At 43.0% G+C, this 17,047-nt stretch overlaps 1 protein-coding gene and 1 long non-coding RNA gene across 3 annotated transcripts in view; both read right to left on the bottom strand.

Moving 5' to 3' along the window:
* The window catches only part of kti12 (KTI12 chromatin associated homolog), a 112,422-nt gene that overhangs the window by 8,425 nt on the left and 86,950 nt on the right, over window positions 1-17,047 (bottom strand). The gene's annotated exons all lie outside the window — the stretch shown is intronic.
* LOC132887507 (uncharacterized) lies at window positions 11,260-13,692 on the bottom strand. 2 transcript variants are annotated; one of them, XR_009654838.1, is made up of 4 exons: window positions 13,190-13,692; window positions 13,013-13,097; window positions 11,472-12,895; window positions 11,260-11,345 (listed from the first exon to the last, which is right to left on the bottom strand). It is a non-coding gene; the product is annotated as an uncharacterized LOC132887507 (long non-coding RNA). The 2 variants fall into 2 exon arrangements; XR_009654837.1 differs by having other exon boundaries at window positions 13,013-13,692.

Raw genomic sequence — 17,047 nt, 5'->3', positions numbered from 1 at the left:
CATTCGGGGTCACCACAGCAGATTTGTTCCACATATTTGATTTGGCATAGTTTTTACACTGGATGCCCTTCCTGATGCAACCCTCCCCAATCTATCTGGGCTTGGAACCAGCACCAAGTATGCAAGCCAAGATGGTGGTGTAGCTGTAGCACGCAGCAGCCTCTCCAAATCCAAAATGGTGCTTTTTTGTGTCATTTTGTTCCTCTGCGCGACCCTGTACAGCACATGGACATCAGATCAACTGGTGTTCATCTCTACCATAGCCAGACACTCCTTCAATACAGACACCATGCAAAAAACATCATAAAAGATGATCTGCTAGAGAAGCTAGGTGACCTCGGCCTGCTGCAAGGAACAGGCCTCCAGTTTGCCTGAGGCCAGTGACACAGAGAGGAGTCACCGGAAGTGGTGTGTGAGGAGGCAGAAATGTGGTAAGCATGGGGGTGTCCGTGCTAGGCTAACAGCTAACCCTAGCCGGCTGCCCCCCCATCCATTCTACTCTCCAATGTCTGCTCTTTGGAAAATAAACTAGACTATATCCGATTCCAGCGGAGTACCCAGCATGAGTTTAGAGACTGCTGTGTCCTCATTTTCATGGAGACATGGCTCAACGACCAAGTTTCAGACACCACCATTCAAGCTGGATGGGCTAGCTTCGTTCTGAACCAAGAGAGATGCAGCTCTGTGTGGTAAGACTCATGGAGGAGGCTTGTGTATTTACATCAACACAGAATGGTGCAGGAATTCAGTGCTAGTCTCTGATTAATGCTCATCATTAGGGGAGTTTGTGACTGTTAGATATAGACTGTTTTATTTACCATGGGAATTCACTTTTGCATTCATAACCAGAGTTTACATTCCCCCTGGTGCTAATGCTCAGGAAGCGCTTTGTGCGGTGCTATCAGTGAACTGCAGAATGCACACCCAGATGGACTGTTTATTGTCGCTGGAGATTTCAACCATGTGAATCTTAGGTCAGTGCTCCCTAAATTTCATCTGTATGTGGACTTCGCAATGAAAGGGGTGAACACACTGGATATTGTTTCCACAAACATTCCTGGTGCATACCGGGCGGAGCCCTGCCCCCACTTTGGCTGCTCAGACCACATCTCTATTATGCTAATTCCAGCATACAGACTGCTCATCAGATGCTCCAAACCTGTTCTAAGGCAGGTGAAAACCTGGCCAGAAGGAGCCATCTCTGCTCTCCAGGACTGTTTTGAGAGAACTGACTGGGACATGTTTAGGGAGGCTGCAACCAATGGCGACTGCACTAACTTAGAGGAGTACACAACATCAGTGACCAGCTACATCAACAAGTGCATTGATGATGTTACAGTCTCTAAGACCATCAACACTTGCCCCAACCAGAAGCTGTGGATTACTGCAGAGGTGTGTGCACTACTGAGGACCCAAGATGCTGCCTTCAGAGCAGGTGACAGAGTGGCCCTAAGAGCAGCGAGGGCCGAACTGTCTCAGGCCATCAAAGCAGCAAAGTGCACACATGCCCAGAGAATCCACGGCTACTTCGAAGACAGTGGCAATACACGGCACATGTGGCAGGGCATCCAGGCCATCACAAACTACAGGGCAACACCACCTGCCTGTGACAATGATGCCTCCCTTCCAGATGTGTTGAACAGCTTCTATGCATGGTTTAAGGCACAGAATGGCATGGCAGCAAGGAAGATCATCCCTCCTCCCAACAACCAGGTGTTGTGTCTGACCACAGCCGATGTAAGGAAAACTCTACACAGAGTCAACCCACAGAAGGCTACTGGACCAGACAACATCCCCAGTAAAGTGCTCAGAGGATGTGCAGACCATCTGGCAGATGTTCTCACTGACTTCTTCAACATCTCCCTGAGCAATGCCATCATTCCTAAGTGCTTCAAGACCACTACCATCATTCCTGTGCTGAAGAAGTCTTCAGTGTCCTGCCTCAGTGACTATTGTCCCATTGCACTCACACCCATCATTATGAAGTGCTTCAAGAGGCTCATCATGAGGTACATAACGATCCTGCTGCCTCCCTCACTGCACCCCCTGCAGTTCACGCATCACCGTAACCAGTCAACAGATGATGCCATAGCCACCACCTTTCATTTGGCTTTTAGTCACCTGGATAAGGAGGACATGTACGTTCAAATGCTGTTCATAGACTTCAGTTCAGCATTCAACACAATCATCCCTCAGCAACTAATTGGAAAGCTGAGCCTGCTGGGCCTAAACACCCCAGATTGGGAGCAGAAGTTCCAGCACCACCATACTGAGCACTGGGGCCCCCAGGGCTGTGTGCTCAGTCCACTGCTGTTCACTCTGCTGATTCACGACTGTGCAGTAACTCACAGTTTGAATCGCATCAAGTTTGCTGATGACACGACTGTGGTGGGTCTCATCAGTAAGAACAATGAGTCAGCATATAGAGAGGAGGTGAAACAGCTATCGGACTGGTGCAGAGTCAACAACCTGTCTCTGAACATGGACAAAACAAAAGAGATGGTTGTTGACTTCAGAAGAACATGGAGTGACCATTCTCCACTGTACATTGATGGCTCACTCATGAAGAATGTCAAGAGAACCAAATTCCTTGGTGTTCGTCTGGCAGAGAACTTCACCTGGTCCCTGAACACCAGCTCCACAGTCAAGAAAGCCCAGCAGTGCCTCTACTTCCTATGGAGGCTGAGGAAAACCTATCTCCCATGACCCATCCTTGCAATATTCTACAGAGGGACTATTGAGAGCATTCTGAGCAGCTGCATCATGGTCTGATTTGGGAATTGCACTGTCTCGGATTGCAAGACCCTCCAGCGAATAGTGAGGACAGCGGAGAAGATAATCAGAGTCCCTCTTCCCTCCATCACGGACATTTACACTACATGCTGCATCTGGAAAGCCACCAGTATCATAGCCGACCCCACACCCCCCTCACACAATCTCTTCATCCTCCTGCCATCTGAAAAAAGGTACTGAAGCATTCGGGCCTTCACAGCCAGACTCTAACAGTTTCTTCCCACATTATCAGACTCCTCAACTCTGAGGGACTGGACTGATTCTCACAGACTGTTGAACACACCATTCACACTGCAGTCTTTGCACAGTGGACAATAATGCACCATTGCTTACAATGTTTACAATGTTTACGATGTCTCTCTCTCTCTCTCACACACACACACTGTTTACATTTATTTATTCCTTTTTTCATATACTACCTCAATACCCCATGCCATCAGACTCCTCAACTCTGAGGGACTGGACTGATTCTCATGGACTGTTGAACACACCACTCACACTGCAATCTTTGCACAGTGGACAATAATGCACTATTGCTTTACAATGTTTCTCACACAAGGTTTACATTTATTTATTCCCCTTCCATATCTTACCTCAATATGCACACTCAACTCTGCACATTATGTTGTGTCTGCAATTTATGTTGCTTGTGTCGTTTATTGTCTGCAGTGTTGCACTCTTGTACTTTGTTGTATCGTAGATTGTAGTCCTGTGATGTTTAACGTAGCACTATGGTCCTGAAGAAATGTTTTGTTTTAACTGCTGTACTGTACAATATGATTGAAATAGCAAATTAAAAAAAAAAACCTTAACCTTATGCACTGGCTTGTACAATCCCAGTGGCTGGCTATTTTACCTAATCTGCATGTCCTTGAACACGTAATGAGCACCTTGGATACTAGTTAAAATTTACTTTAGTGTCTAGTGGGTATAGTCGAGTTGGCACAATTTGTGTCCAGTTGCTGAGAACCCCTTTTTTTTTAAATGGCAAGGCTGTCAGAGTAAGGACCGTGAGAGTGAGGCCAAGTTTACATTAGACCGTATCTGTCTCATTTTCTTCGCGGATGCACTGTCCGTTTACATTAAACCGCCTGGAAACGCCGGGAAACGGGAATCCGCCAGGGTCCACGTATTCAATCCAGATCGTGTCAGCTCCGGTGCTGTGTAAACATTGAGATACACGGATACGCTGTGCTGAGCTCTAGCTGGCGTCGTCATTGGACAACGTCACTGTGACATCCACCTTCCTGATTCGCTGGCGTTGGTCATGTGACGCGACTGCTGAAAAACGGCGCGGACTTCCGCCTTGTATCACCTTTCATTAAAGAGTAAAAAAGTATGAAAATACTGATGCAAATACTGCCCATTGTGTAGTTCTGATTGTCTTTAGGCTTGCCATCCTTCTACTTGCAAGTGGTAAGTGATATGCGCTGGGATCACACACACAGCGGCTCAGTCCCGAATCACAGCTTGTGCACTTCACTCGCGTGCTCTGTGAGCTGCGCAGGGCCGGAGTGCGCACCCTCCAGAGGGCACTCGCTGTTCAGGGCGGAGTGATTTGGAGCGCAGGATGCCTGCGGAGCCGAGCGTATCCGTGTATTGGTGTTGCTGTGTGCACGTAAATCGTGTATTGGTGTTGCTGTGTGCACACTAATCGTTTTAAAAACGTTAATCTGATGATCCGCTGATACGGTCTAATGTAAACATGGGCTGAGGCACCACAGAGCAATCAATGGGAAAGAGACTGTCAGACAACCCAGCTTTAGAGTCCCACACGGATTGCATCAAAATGTCTAACAAACGGTTTGTCACAATGCTTGCATGTCTTGAAAAGAAAATTTTGGATTGGGTAACAGCTTATTCTTGAGTCACATGATGGGTGAGAGAAGAGTAGGCTATTGTTCCTGACTCAATTTAGAAATTAGCAAATGATATTCCAACTATTTAATTTCTTTTTCTATTCTTATTTGCCAAATGAAAGAACAGTGTGCTACTGTATTATCTGATACCTAGTAGACATTTAACTGGTTCTCTTAGGACAGAAGTCATCCAAATCTATCCTTACTTTACACGGTCACTGATAACCTTGTCAGATACAGGTTAATTACTGCAGTTTACTTTTAGTTTGCTTAGGGCTATCTGTGGTTCATTACACACCCTAGAGAGAGAGAGCCAAGACAACTCTTTTGGTCTCTATGAAATAAAACTGTTTCGTTACACTATGACCATCTACAGAACCGAAACTTAAAACATGCAAAAACACACTCAAGCAACACTGTTTTGGCTTAATTCAGTACAAATGTATGCCTGCTTTCTCTACCAATGCTGTAGGGAAAATTAAGCTCAAAGGGGGATTTAAACGATAACACAGAATTATTACACAACCTGAATGGACTACTCATCCATCAAAATAGTTTAATAGGTGTACTGTAACAAAACTCTTCTTAATGCACAGTTAAACAGAGTTTCAGTTCTGGCTTAAGGGAAAGGTTGATTGTGAAAAAGCTAGGGAGCAAAAATCGATACAATTTAGTGACAGAAGTGTGAGCAAATAACAGCAAAGCCACAGAGCTTTATATAAAGGACTATTTCTACAGACAACTATGACCAAACTAACACATATGCTAAGACATTTAAACAATACAACAAATAACACAAACACACAATGACAGTGGCCGAGAAGACTTGAATGAGACCACCAAAAGAACACAATATCACAGCACAATACAACTTAAGATGCCAGCGTGCACGGACGGAACAGCTTCTATGACTCTAGCCAGTGATGCTAATTTTTGTGTCAATGTCTGTCAGAGACTGTAGTTTAGTCAGTCTCTTGCATTATTACAGCTGTAAAACCTTTATGGTTTTGGGCTCAAAGAGGAACTTTGTAATATCGAAATCATGAAGAGAGAAGCTATGTGGCCTAGGACTACTACGCGGACAAAGGCACAACACAGCGTCACGTGATTCAGCTATCTGGGTAAGGGGGCACTGCAAGTGGCGTGAGAGGAGCCAGAAGCGAGGCAGGCGAGCGGATGTCCACTGGAGGCTAAAAGCTGACCCGAGCTGACCAGCTCTCCCGTCAGTACTACTGGCTAATTTAGGCTCTCTTGACAATAAAATGGACCACCTTAGACTCTGACTAAAGACCCAGTCTGAAGCAAGGAACTGCTGTGTGCTTATCTTCATGGAAACATGGCTGCAGAACAACGTCCCCGACAAAGCTATCCAGCTACAGGGACTAACATCATTCCGCGTGGATAGGAGCACTGAGACTTCCGGTAACGGCCAGAGTGGCAGACTATGTTTATATCAACAATGACTGACATGTTAATATCTCAGTAATTGCTACCCATTACTCACCACTGCTAGCAGTTTTTAGTGGTGAAATGCTGGCCGTTTTATCTACCACAGGAATTTGCCGCTGTTATAGTAATAGCTGTATACATCCCTCCCAGTGCTCATGTTAATGAAGCACTGGGTGAGCTCCATGATGCCATCAATGGGCAACAAATGGCCCACCCTGATGGCTTTTTCTTTGTTGCCAGGGATTTCAACAATGCAAACCTGAAAACTGTAGCACCAAAGTTTTACCAGCATGTCAATTTTGCCACAAGGGGAGACAATATGCTAGACTTATTTTACACAAATTTCTGACTCACACAAAGCCATCCCCCTGCCCCCACCTTGGGTCACTTGGTTCACCTCTGTGTCCTGCTTCTCCCAGCATATAGGCCACTGTTGAAATGCTCCAGGCCAGTTCAAAGAACCATCAGAGCCTGGTTGAAAGGAGCCACTTCAGCCCAACAGGACTGCTTTGAAAGCACAGACTGGAAAATGTTTAGGGAACTTGACACCTATGATCAGCACATCTGCCTAGAAGAACAGTCAAGTTTATTTGTATAGAACTTTTAACAATAGACATTGTCGCAAAACAGCTTTACAGTAAATTTAAATTTACAGACTTTAAACATGAGCTAATTTACAGCTAATTTATGAATATACAGACTCTGTGACTGGGTACATACAGAAGTGCATCAAGGATATCATTACCATAAAGACCATCATCACATGCACCAACCAAAAGTCATGGCTGACCGCTGGGGTCCATATCCTGCTCAGATCAAGAGATGCTGCCTTCAAGTTGGAAGAGGAAGGGCCTCTCAGGCTAGGCAAGGGCTCAGCTTTCCAAGGCCATCAGGAAAGCAAGACGCCAATACATAGTTTTCACATGACGTCACAGAGTCTGGGATTCCCTAGTGGCGGCCATCTTGTGGGTCAAGCTTACTGTACGGGTCACTGAGCACACATTGTAGCGCGTGAGTTACATTCATTTATATATTATTTACATTTATTTAAAGCTAGCAATGGTGCAAACTTGTTGTATTCATGGCTGTCGTAATAGGTCAGATGATGAAGTCAAGCGGAGCTTTTATGGAATTCCCACTGTACGGGAGTACGAAGGCGAGCAAACAAAGAAACTCAGCATACAAAGGATAAATCTATGGCTTGCGAGAATCAACCGCAAGGATTATCAGCCTTCCAAACACAGCAAAGTCTGCTCCGATCATTTTATAAGTGGTAAGTTGTTTAAATAAACAATCAATTGTGTTTAAGTTTGTTTTTGGAAAACATTTTAGGTCTATTCTGTATGATTTGATTTGTGTTTAATCAACCAGGGATGCAAACAGCGCGCCTTTTGGCGGATGCCGCCTTTTTCACGGCTGAATCGCGCAGATCCGATTTTTTTTTTTTTAGGGGGGGTGTTGGAGTGTCAGATTATAATTTCAAAGTAAATTCTGTATTAAAATGACTAAATAAGCAAATCCGTTACAGTCCATGAAACAGGAAGTATAAGGATGAGAAAAAAACAGTTTAAATCGCGCAAATGTGCGCAGCTTTCCGATTTAAACCGTTTTTTTTTCATCCTTATACTTCCTGTTTCATGGACTGTAACGGATTTGCTTATTTAGTCATTTTAATACAGAATTTACTTTGAAATTATAATCGGACACTCCAATGCCCCCCCTAAAAAAAAACATCGGATCTGCGCGATTCAGCCGTGAAAAAGGCGGCATCCGCCAAAAGGCGCGCTGTAGAATATATAAAGTTGTATACATCAGACAGCCTTTAAAGTTTGATGAAGTCAGTTTCAGGCTTTGGAGCAGGCTTTGGCAGCCCTGCATAGTCACTTGAAAATGCATCTTTGTCCACTTCGTAGGGGTCAATTCCCCCAATCAAGGCCAGTTTGGCTGCATACCGTTGTCGTGAGATGTCGTCTAATGTATCTATATACTGCTGTTTGCTTGATTTTGCCGACATTGATCTTTATTTTAGAAAACTGACTATATAACTTCATAAATTCGTCCGAGATAACGTAGCCGGTAATGGCGATGGTTCGTTTTGTTTGCCCCACAAGATGGCGGCTGGAGGGCGTTCTCCAGAATGCCGTGACGTCAGTGAAAACTATGTATATGCACTGATGATTAACAACCACTTCTGTGATACTAAGGACTCCAGATGCATGTGGAAGGGCATCCAGGGACGAACAGATTATAAAAATAAATCACTCTACATGCCACCCATACCACCCAAAATGATAATAAAAAAAAAATCACTCCACAGTGACACCCATCTCCCAGACATGCTAAAAAGAGTATATTCTGGACCAATTTTGTGGTTTTTTTTATATGAAAGTATGTCCCTTTACACACTCATCAAGAAAGGTAATTTTGCACAAGGGCATCTGTCTACAGCAGAAAAAAATAAAATAAAACGCATCTGGAAAAATCCCAAGGGAGTCTGGAGCCAGAATCGTGACGTTATCTGGGAAGCGCCAGCAGGCTACGCGAGCTTTGCACGGTTTAAGTGCACAGCCTGTGTAGACCAAACACTCCCATTTCTCCCTCATTGTCTGGTCTTTTGGAAAACGATGAGTACTAGTCCTATCAAGATTGGTGTTACTACACCCTCCTACGATACATCTGTTAACCATTTTAATAATTACTTGATAACGTTGAAGAAATTTGCAGAAAACCACTAGGTCGTTTTCTCATAAACAAACCAGCGCTGATGTAGGATTCAGAGGGAGGCATCCCGCAGATGACGTCATGAAAATCAATGTTTTCCTGGAAATTCAAATGCAAAGTTTTTTCAGAGGTGGACCAATTCGCCTCAAATGGCTTGATTTCAATTGAATTTTTCTGGTATTGTGCAAGGTAAAAAAATTGCAGACAATGCAGAATGTTACAGATATTTGACCAAAGTTTAATATAAAATAGGAGAATTACATTGATCTTGCTCCTGAATTTACCCGTGATATGCCCTTTAAATGACTTCTATGTATGGTTTGAAGCTCTAAACAATACATGGGCATGCAAGTCCATGCCCACCCCTGAGCAGTAGTTGCTCTGCCTGGTTCCAGCTGATGTGAGGAGGACACCATCTAGAGTCAACCAAAGCAAAGCTGCAGGCCCGGACAACATACCAGAGTGTGCGCTCAGGGACTGTGCTGACCAGGTGACAGGTGTCCTCACAGACATCTTTAACATCTCCCTGAGCCAGGCTGTGGTCCATGCGAGCTTCAAAAAGACCATCATCATCCCAGTGCCAAAGAAGTCAATGATAACGTGTCTTAATGATTACCGCCCAGTAGCCCTAACTCCCATCATGATGAAGTGCTTCATGTGTCTGGTCAAGAGACACATTCACTCCACTCTGCCCACTTTACTAGACCCCCTCCAATTTGCATACCACCCCAACTGTTTCACTGACAAAGCTATCTCCTACAGCTTGCACTCTGTTTAATCCCATCTGGACACAAAGGACACATACATTAGAATGCTGCTCATCAAATTCAGCTCAATATAACCATCCTCCAGCAGCTGATTAGGAAACTCTCTTCTGGACCTCAATACTCCACTCCGCCACTGGATTCTAGACTTCCTGACAAAGACAGCAGTCAGTGCGCATGGGCAGCAGAAAATCAGGGATCACCATGCTGACCACAGGTGCCCCCAAGGCTGCAAGCTCAGCCCACTGCTGTTCACGCTGCTTACCCAAGTCGAAATCCAACCTCATTGTCAAGTTTGCTGATGACATGACAGTAATGGGACTCATCAGCAATGACAATGAAACACCATACAAAGAGGAGGTGGAACAACTGGTGACCTGGTATTGCAACAACAATCTGTCTCTTAAAGGGATCCTCTGGCGGATTTACTCTTAAACTTATGTTAAATAAAAGTATTTGAGATTTCAAAAGTCAAACATTCATTTTCAGAGACCAAATAGTGTTCTAGAAAAAGTAATTTTTATTAAAATATGTACAAGTATGCGATGGAGTGGTGTAGTGGTAGCTCGCAACAGCTTCAGTCACCTCAGTGAGTTTTTAGTATGAACATCTAAGTTTACATTTTAGTATGGCTTTACCATTCCAATTTGAACCAAAATATCATGAAGATAAAATGGTGGATTACAAGAGTGATTCCAGTGGAGAACATAATAACGAAACAGAGCTCAACTCTGAAGATAGCGTTCAAAGAAGTTTTAGCGTGGTGGTGTTGTGGCTAATGCCAAACTATGGAAACAGACGAAATGTGTATTTCTTGCCGTGAATTGCGGTCCCTATCTCATTTAACAGAAGGTATTGTGTCTGAATCAAATGCTCTACACTGAAAGAAGTTTCATCGTGATGTTGTAGATAATGTACGACCTTGGAAACAGACGAAACGTGTACTGTATTTGTTGCTGCGTATTACCTTGACTTAGAGTCTCGTTCAGCACAAGGTATCTTGTCTAAATATGCTCATCTGTTTAAAATGGAGATATTATGAGTCAGTTCACGCGATTTTTTTTTTTGTTTTGTTTTAGATGCGGAATGTGTTTTCTCTCAGCTTCTCTCCAGTGTTTCTGAATCACGATGTTCTTTGGACTGCTCTTGTTTCTCTTCATGACAGAGAAAGTACACATCTCCCCAGACCCAATAGCATACTGAATGAGTAAGTCTGAAGTAAAAGATTTTTTTGGTCCAATTTTTAAAGATTATTTATAAATTAATTTTTTAAGACAAAGACTTTTTATTTCTTGGGTCTCTGCTCTATGCAGCTTAGAGACAATTCACTTGGTGGACTCATGGCTATGTGGGGAAAACAGTGAGGAGAGTTATTCCAGCTTGTATTGTAGCAACAATAAGAAGAGAATTCCCTGACCTCAGTGACTGCAATACTGGTTTCAAAAGTTATAATGATGAGAACACTGAAAATGAAATTTTGACTGCTTGGGAATTTTAATGCCAATTGTTATGTTTATTTATTAGTTTATTACAAAACATTTATACAAAATGTTTGCAATTCTTACTGCACAAGAACAGTTGATTTTATTAGTGGTTTATAAAAACTACTAAATACACAATGTAGAAAAAAAATAATTAAAATAAATAAATAAAAATAAAATTTAAAAAGTATTAGCTGGGCAGTGAATTTTCTGGTCACTTTATTCCACTTAATCTTGTATCGCCCCTCACCTTCTCTCTCCCCATCTGATATTATTGCCTGAACAGAGAAACACGGAAAGCAAATTAATTTTTACACTGTGAATGTAGATATTACATTCATTACAAACCTTTTTTTCATGAAATAATACAACAATTTATAATGAAAAGACAAAGTAAAACTTACACGATTCCTTTCTGCATTCTTGCTGTGATCCAGAGCAGCAAGGTGTGTACCAGCCACCATCATGTCATACCTGAAATGCTGGATTTTGGGAAGGTACTTCAGGTAGAGTGACTGATATACTGCCAACATAGTTGTCACCACTCCAAGACAGCACTGTTTGAGATCTTAAAGAAGCCTTTATCTTTTATTATCTTGGTCAATTCCGTATGGGCTAGAGAGCTTGGCTTCATCCATTTCTTCTTTTTTTGTAATTCTGGTGCCAATGGACCATGTTCACACTCCCTGTAATAACAGCCATTGGTGGCATTTCACAATGCGATGTGAAGTAAATGTGATGAAGTACATCTCTCCACCAAGTTGTCTGGGTCCCCACCACAGGAATCAACTGACCATCAGAAGTGACTGACTATGGACTGATTCCACTCAAGAAGTTCACTACAATTTCTATGATGCAGCAGCAATCTTTTTAGTTACTGCCTTTGACAAGTGCCGAGGATCAATTTGGTGAATCTTGTTAGGGTGTTCCTCTCTCATACTTTATCTGGATGTGTCTATCTGTTGAAACACCAAGCACCTCACACTCACTTTCAATCCTTGATAATGTGGTAATGAATCCTTGCTTTTCTAAAGCATTGGAATTTTTCACATCCATGACTTGTATTACTTCAAAGTCAACTACTTTATCTGTATCAATGTCCATCATTGTGTAAGTGCAATATTTGGCACTGTGTCCAGGTGAATCTGCATGGCCATCACCAGCAAGCATAAGGGGTTCACCCTGTTCTCTAATGCATCACTTCACTTGTTCTTGTTCTTTCTGCCATTCATTGGCAATGGCAGGTAGAACATAGTCTCTTCTCAGTGCATAAAATGTTCCACTACTAACATCATGCAAATTCAGTCGTGAAGCCAACTATTGAAATTTTGCAAACATAATACCACTCATTATGATTACATTTACTGATCCCTTGGCATTTTTCAATTCTTTCTGTGATTTCCATATGTAGCTGCAGCTAATTAATTTCCACAGTCATTAGAGTCCCTTCATTAGTATGCATTTTTCTGTCTTTTTTATCAATGGGACAGCCACATGTAGGACAGTGTTGGAGCAGTAGTTGTAATTTCCCTGCATGGACAAGGAGTAGCTCACTATCAACAGCTTCACTTTAGTCAGATTCTTGAGAACTCTCAGTTGTTTGTGTTTCTTGTGATGAGGAACAGAACCATTCAGAGTCACTGTCAACAATTTCTTCACTTTCAGTACCATAGAGTTCGAACGAATCATCTAATGGGACGTGTTCATCTCCCAACAAAGAACACTGGATAATCTTGTCTTTGAAGACAACTGTCTCTGTCTGGATTTCAACACTGACTGGTTCACCTGTTTGCACAGCAATATCCCTCTTTCTGGTCAATTCATGTTCCTAGCACATAAATGAAAATGAAACTACCATGAAATAAAACTTCAGAAATTTCAAATGAGTGAATTTCATGCAAAATGTTCTGAGTAATTCTCTTATCTGGAGTATAGCAGACTGTACCTGAAACTCAATCAAATGCTTCGTCTCTTGATCCATCTGTGTTTTCTTTGTTGCACCTATTTTCTTCCAGTATACTCTGAAGAGCCTACAATGCATTGGAATACCAATTACAATTCACCAGGTAAGACACCAATAATATAAGACAAATAATCATGGTAGAATAAAGTTGAAACTAACCTCCCAGTGGTGTTGTCTCTGTTGCCATTCAACAGTGCATCAGTGGACTTTTGGAGCTGAACGATGGGCAAATATTGTTGGCATGGCATCGTCTTATCTTTTTTTTATTCTGGAAGCCCCCATTAATCTTGCCTTTAATTCTTTTCACTCATCAAAACAGGATGATTCAAAATGTTTGAAGCATAAGTAGGGCACCGCAGGCAGATTGTTTTGAGGCCTTCCGATGGTAGGAATCCATTTCTTGTGAATAGTCTGATGATTCCGGCCAGGTAAATGGTGAAAAGATATCTTCTCACCCTTCTTTTTAGTATCATTTTGGCATTTAAGCATACTTTTTTAAAAACCTGTAAATTTGGTAAAAATACTTTAAAACCTAGCAAAACCATGATGTAAGCATAGGATATAAACAACCGAGTTACTCCAAGCTTCCAGTATGCCACATCGCCACATACATCACTTCCGCAGGAGGCCCATCTGGTATTTTAACAAAAATTAATTTTTCTTTAACATTGGGCTCAGAAAATGAATGTTTGACTGTTGGACTCTTAGAATACTTTTACTGAACATAAGTTTAAAAGAAAATCTGCTGGAGGATCCCATTAATGTAGACAAAAGAGATTGTTGTTGCTTTCTGGAGACGATCGGCTGACCGCCGCATCTCCCCTGCTCATAAGTGGCTCTGTAGTATAGAGAGTCAGAAGCATCAAATTTCTTGCCATGCACATTTCTGACAACCTCACCTGGTCCATCAACACCAACTCTGCTGTCAAGAAGGCACATCGATGTCTTCACTTTCTGTGGAGGCTGAAGAGAGCCAGCCTTCCACCACCCATCCTCACAACCTTTTACAGAGGAAACGTGGAGAGCGTCCTAGCCAGCTGCATCACTGTGTGGTTCATGAACTGTAAAACACTGGAATGCAAGACCCTACAACGCATAGGTGAGGACAGCTGAGAGGATTATAGGGGTCTCCCTCCTCTCCATCAAGGACACCTTCCAAGAATGCTGTGTACACAGAGCCTCTGCCATTGTGAAGGATCCCTCTCAAAGTCTGTTTGACCCTCTGCCATCAGGAAGGAGGTTCTGCAGCATCAGGACCCGCACTGCAAGGTTCTGCAACAGCTTCTTCTCCCAAGCTGTCACAACCCTGAACACCCTCCTGGTGCCACCCAATACCTCACTCCCATTATAACCTGCCTCTCTCATCCCACACCATACAGAAACAGGCAACGGACATTCCAAGCGTCTGTGCTCTATCACTCAAAAAAGGGAGAATGGACACTCTATACACAAACTTCACAATGGACATTTAAACACACAACTGCACACAATCACTTGACCTGTGCACTAGCACTTTATTCTTACATCTCTACCTTTTCACACTCATCACACCTGCCTCAGCTCTTGAATTATTTAATATTTACTGCTTGTCATGTGTGAGGGAAATTTAATGGGCGAACATTATTATTCTCTGTGTTTCTGTATGTTGAGCTCAAGTGACTTAATGGATAAACATTATTATCCTCTGTATTTCTGTATGTTGAACTAAAGTGGCTTAGTTACTGAGAAGAGATGTTTTTCCACATGCTGTAATCGCTTTTCTGTGGCCTTGGTGGTAATGAGCAGGGTGCTTGAGTTCGTCCTAACTACGCACCTTCTCATGATGTAACCACCTTTCCTGACCTCGGTGGTGATAAGCAGGGAGCTTGAGCTCTCCCTAACTCGCATCCGCCTGCACACCAGAGCACGCCAGGTGCACGCTTTAACAAAGCTTCATAGAAAATCTTGAGCCAATCACGTGAAGACACAAGCAGTGAGCGAATGCTTTCAGAGTATAATAGATAACATTCCTAAAACACAACTCAGAGTGTGCGTACTCTCGGCATCAGAAGTGGTGTCTTCTTTTCTTCTCTTTCCTTTCCTATTTTATATATCTGTTATATGATCTACTATAATAAATGACTGAAAAGACAACTGCTAAGCATTCTGAAGTGTTTATTAGAAATTTCCATTACAATTTGGCGTCCCCTGGGTGGGCCCTATGCGTCTGATCCTTGGATGACAGAACACTCCCAAGGCTATGGTGCGGAGCTGAGAACTCGGACGAGAGACCAGGCCATCAGGGCTCACCGAACCAGTAAGTGATAACTTTGCATTCTTGTGTAAAGAAATTAGTGGAAACAGTATTTAAAGAATGATACAAGAAATGGACAGAGATTTGTCCTAGTATTTAAAAAATGATATAAGAGACGGACAGAGATTTGTCCTAGTCAATAAAGAATGATAAGAGATGGACAGAGATTGTCCCAGTCAAGGAAGACTGATATAAGAGACGGACAGAAGTTTGTCTGAGCCCAGGAGGACTGCTAAGCTGTGGTACCATCAATAAGTTTGCCGAAACGGATAAAACACAATTTTGAGACAATAAACCGCGAGTAGTTTATTGGGTTGTGTAAGAGAATTATCCGCCCAAGTGACGACTGGGTAACGGCTCACCTACTTGAGCGAAGGAAGTACGGGTGCGTGTCTCGACGGACTCACGTTCAGCGATTCGTAACTGGGAAAGAATTGAATCTTGCTCCCTTTGTTCTGTGTGAACAACTGGCCCGTCGGAGGAACGGGATAGAGAGGTTCGATCATGAAGTCGCAAAGACACACCGGTGTGCACGCAAAATATTGATGAATTAACAGAGTACTGTCCTCCTCCAAATTCTGAAACAGAGAAACAGATTTTGTACACATGCGTGAGTTGTCTTTGAGGTTGTTGTGCTAAATGATACCTACTTTGGTTTAAGACAAATGTCAGATAAATTGTTTACTAATAAGAACATACCTAAAGGATTATTGTGTCGCATTTTTGGACATAGTCCAACTTGCTCTTCTTGTGATCCTGAAAAAACTCAGCCATTGTTGTCATAACCTATTGATATAACAGTGTACAATGAGGAACAGAAACAGTAAGTTAGGGAAAGAAAAGAAAAAGCAAGTAAGTGTGAGGCTACATGTGCTATAATAAGAATTGGCTGTTCCTATGACAGCCCAAACATCCAGTTTATGAAAACCTCGTATGGCGAGGATTATTTGGCACAGTTTGACATATGGGTAAAGGACTTAGGATTCCTTGAGAAGGGCAGTTTTAGTCCCAGGCAGATAGGACAGTTAGAAGAAAAGTTGAAACAGAAGGAAAAAGAAGAGTCTGCAGATAATGTTAAGTTCTTAGGGGACTGGAGGGCGTTTTCTGCATGGAAAGAAGAAACACTTAAGAGAGAGTACAAAAGAGAGAAACGACAGGCAGGGCTCTCACCCTCTTCTCAGTGTTTGAAATTTCAGATGGACCCTGACCTGGAGTCTGCCCCACCACCCCGACACACACTGCCTCCTCAGCAAGGCAGAGCATCATTCCCACAAGTGCTTCACCCACAGAAAGGGGGAGAAGTCGAAACCAAAAAAAAACCTGAGCCACTGGAATCTCTCCCAGCCCTCCAGCCGCCTCCAGCATCAGCGCCTCTGAGCGCTTCTCCGTCACACAAGAGATCCGGTCTTGCATATGGCGATGGAAAAGACACCCTCCTGGACCTGACCACGTGCTCACCAGTGGGTCCACAAGGCCGTAACCTAAAGTCTGAAGTCCTTCATCTTCCAATGATGGAAGTGGCTGGAGCTGATGGCGTACTTTTAGTCCATAGACCCTGGGCGACAGCTGACATGAAGGAAAACATGGCTTCTCTTCCCAACGTGAGAGAGGTAGGAGGAAAGAGATTTGGTAACAAACTGTTGATGTTTTGCAGAGAATTCCAACCGACCACCCATGAACTTCGCCGCCTGCTCATGATCAAGATGGGTATAGATTGGAACAAA

The sequence above is a fragment of the Neoarius graeffei genome, chromosome 6 (assembly GCF_027579695.1).
Source record: "Neoarius graeffei isolate fNeoGra1 chromosome 6, fNeoGra1.pri, whole genome shotgun sequence".
Classification (NCBI taxonomy): Eukaryota; Metazoa; Chordata; class Actinopteri; order Siluriformes; family Ariidae; genus Neoarius; species Neoarius graeffei.
The sequence above is the reverse complement of the archived record's forward strand: the minus strand, read 5'-3'. Positions and strand labels throughout refer to the sequence as shown.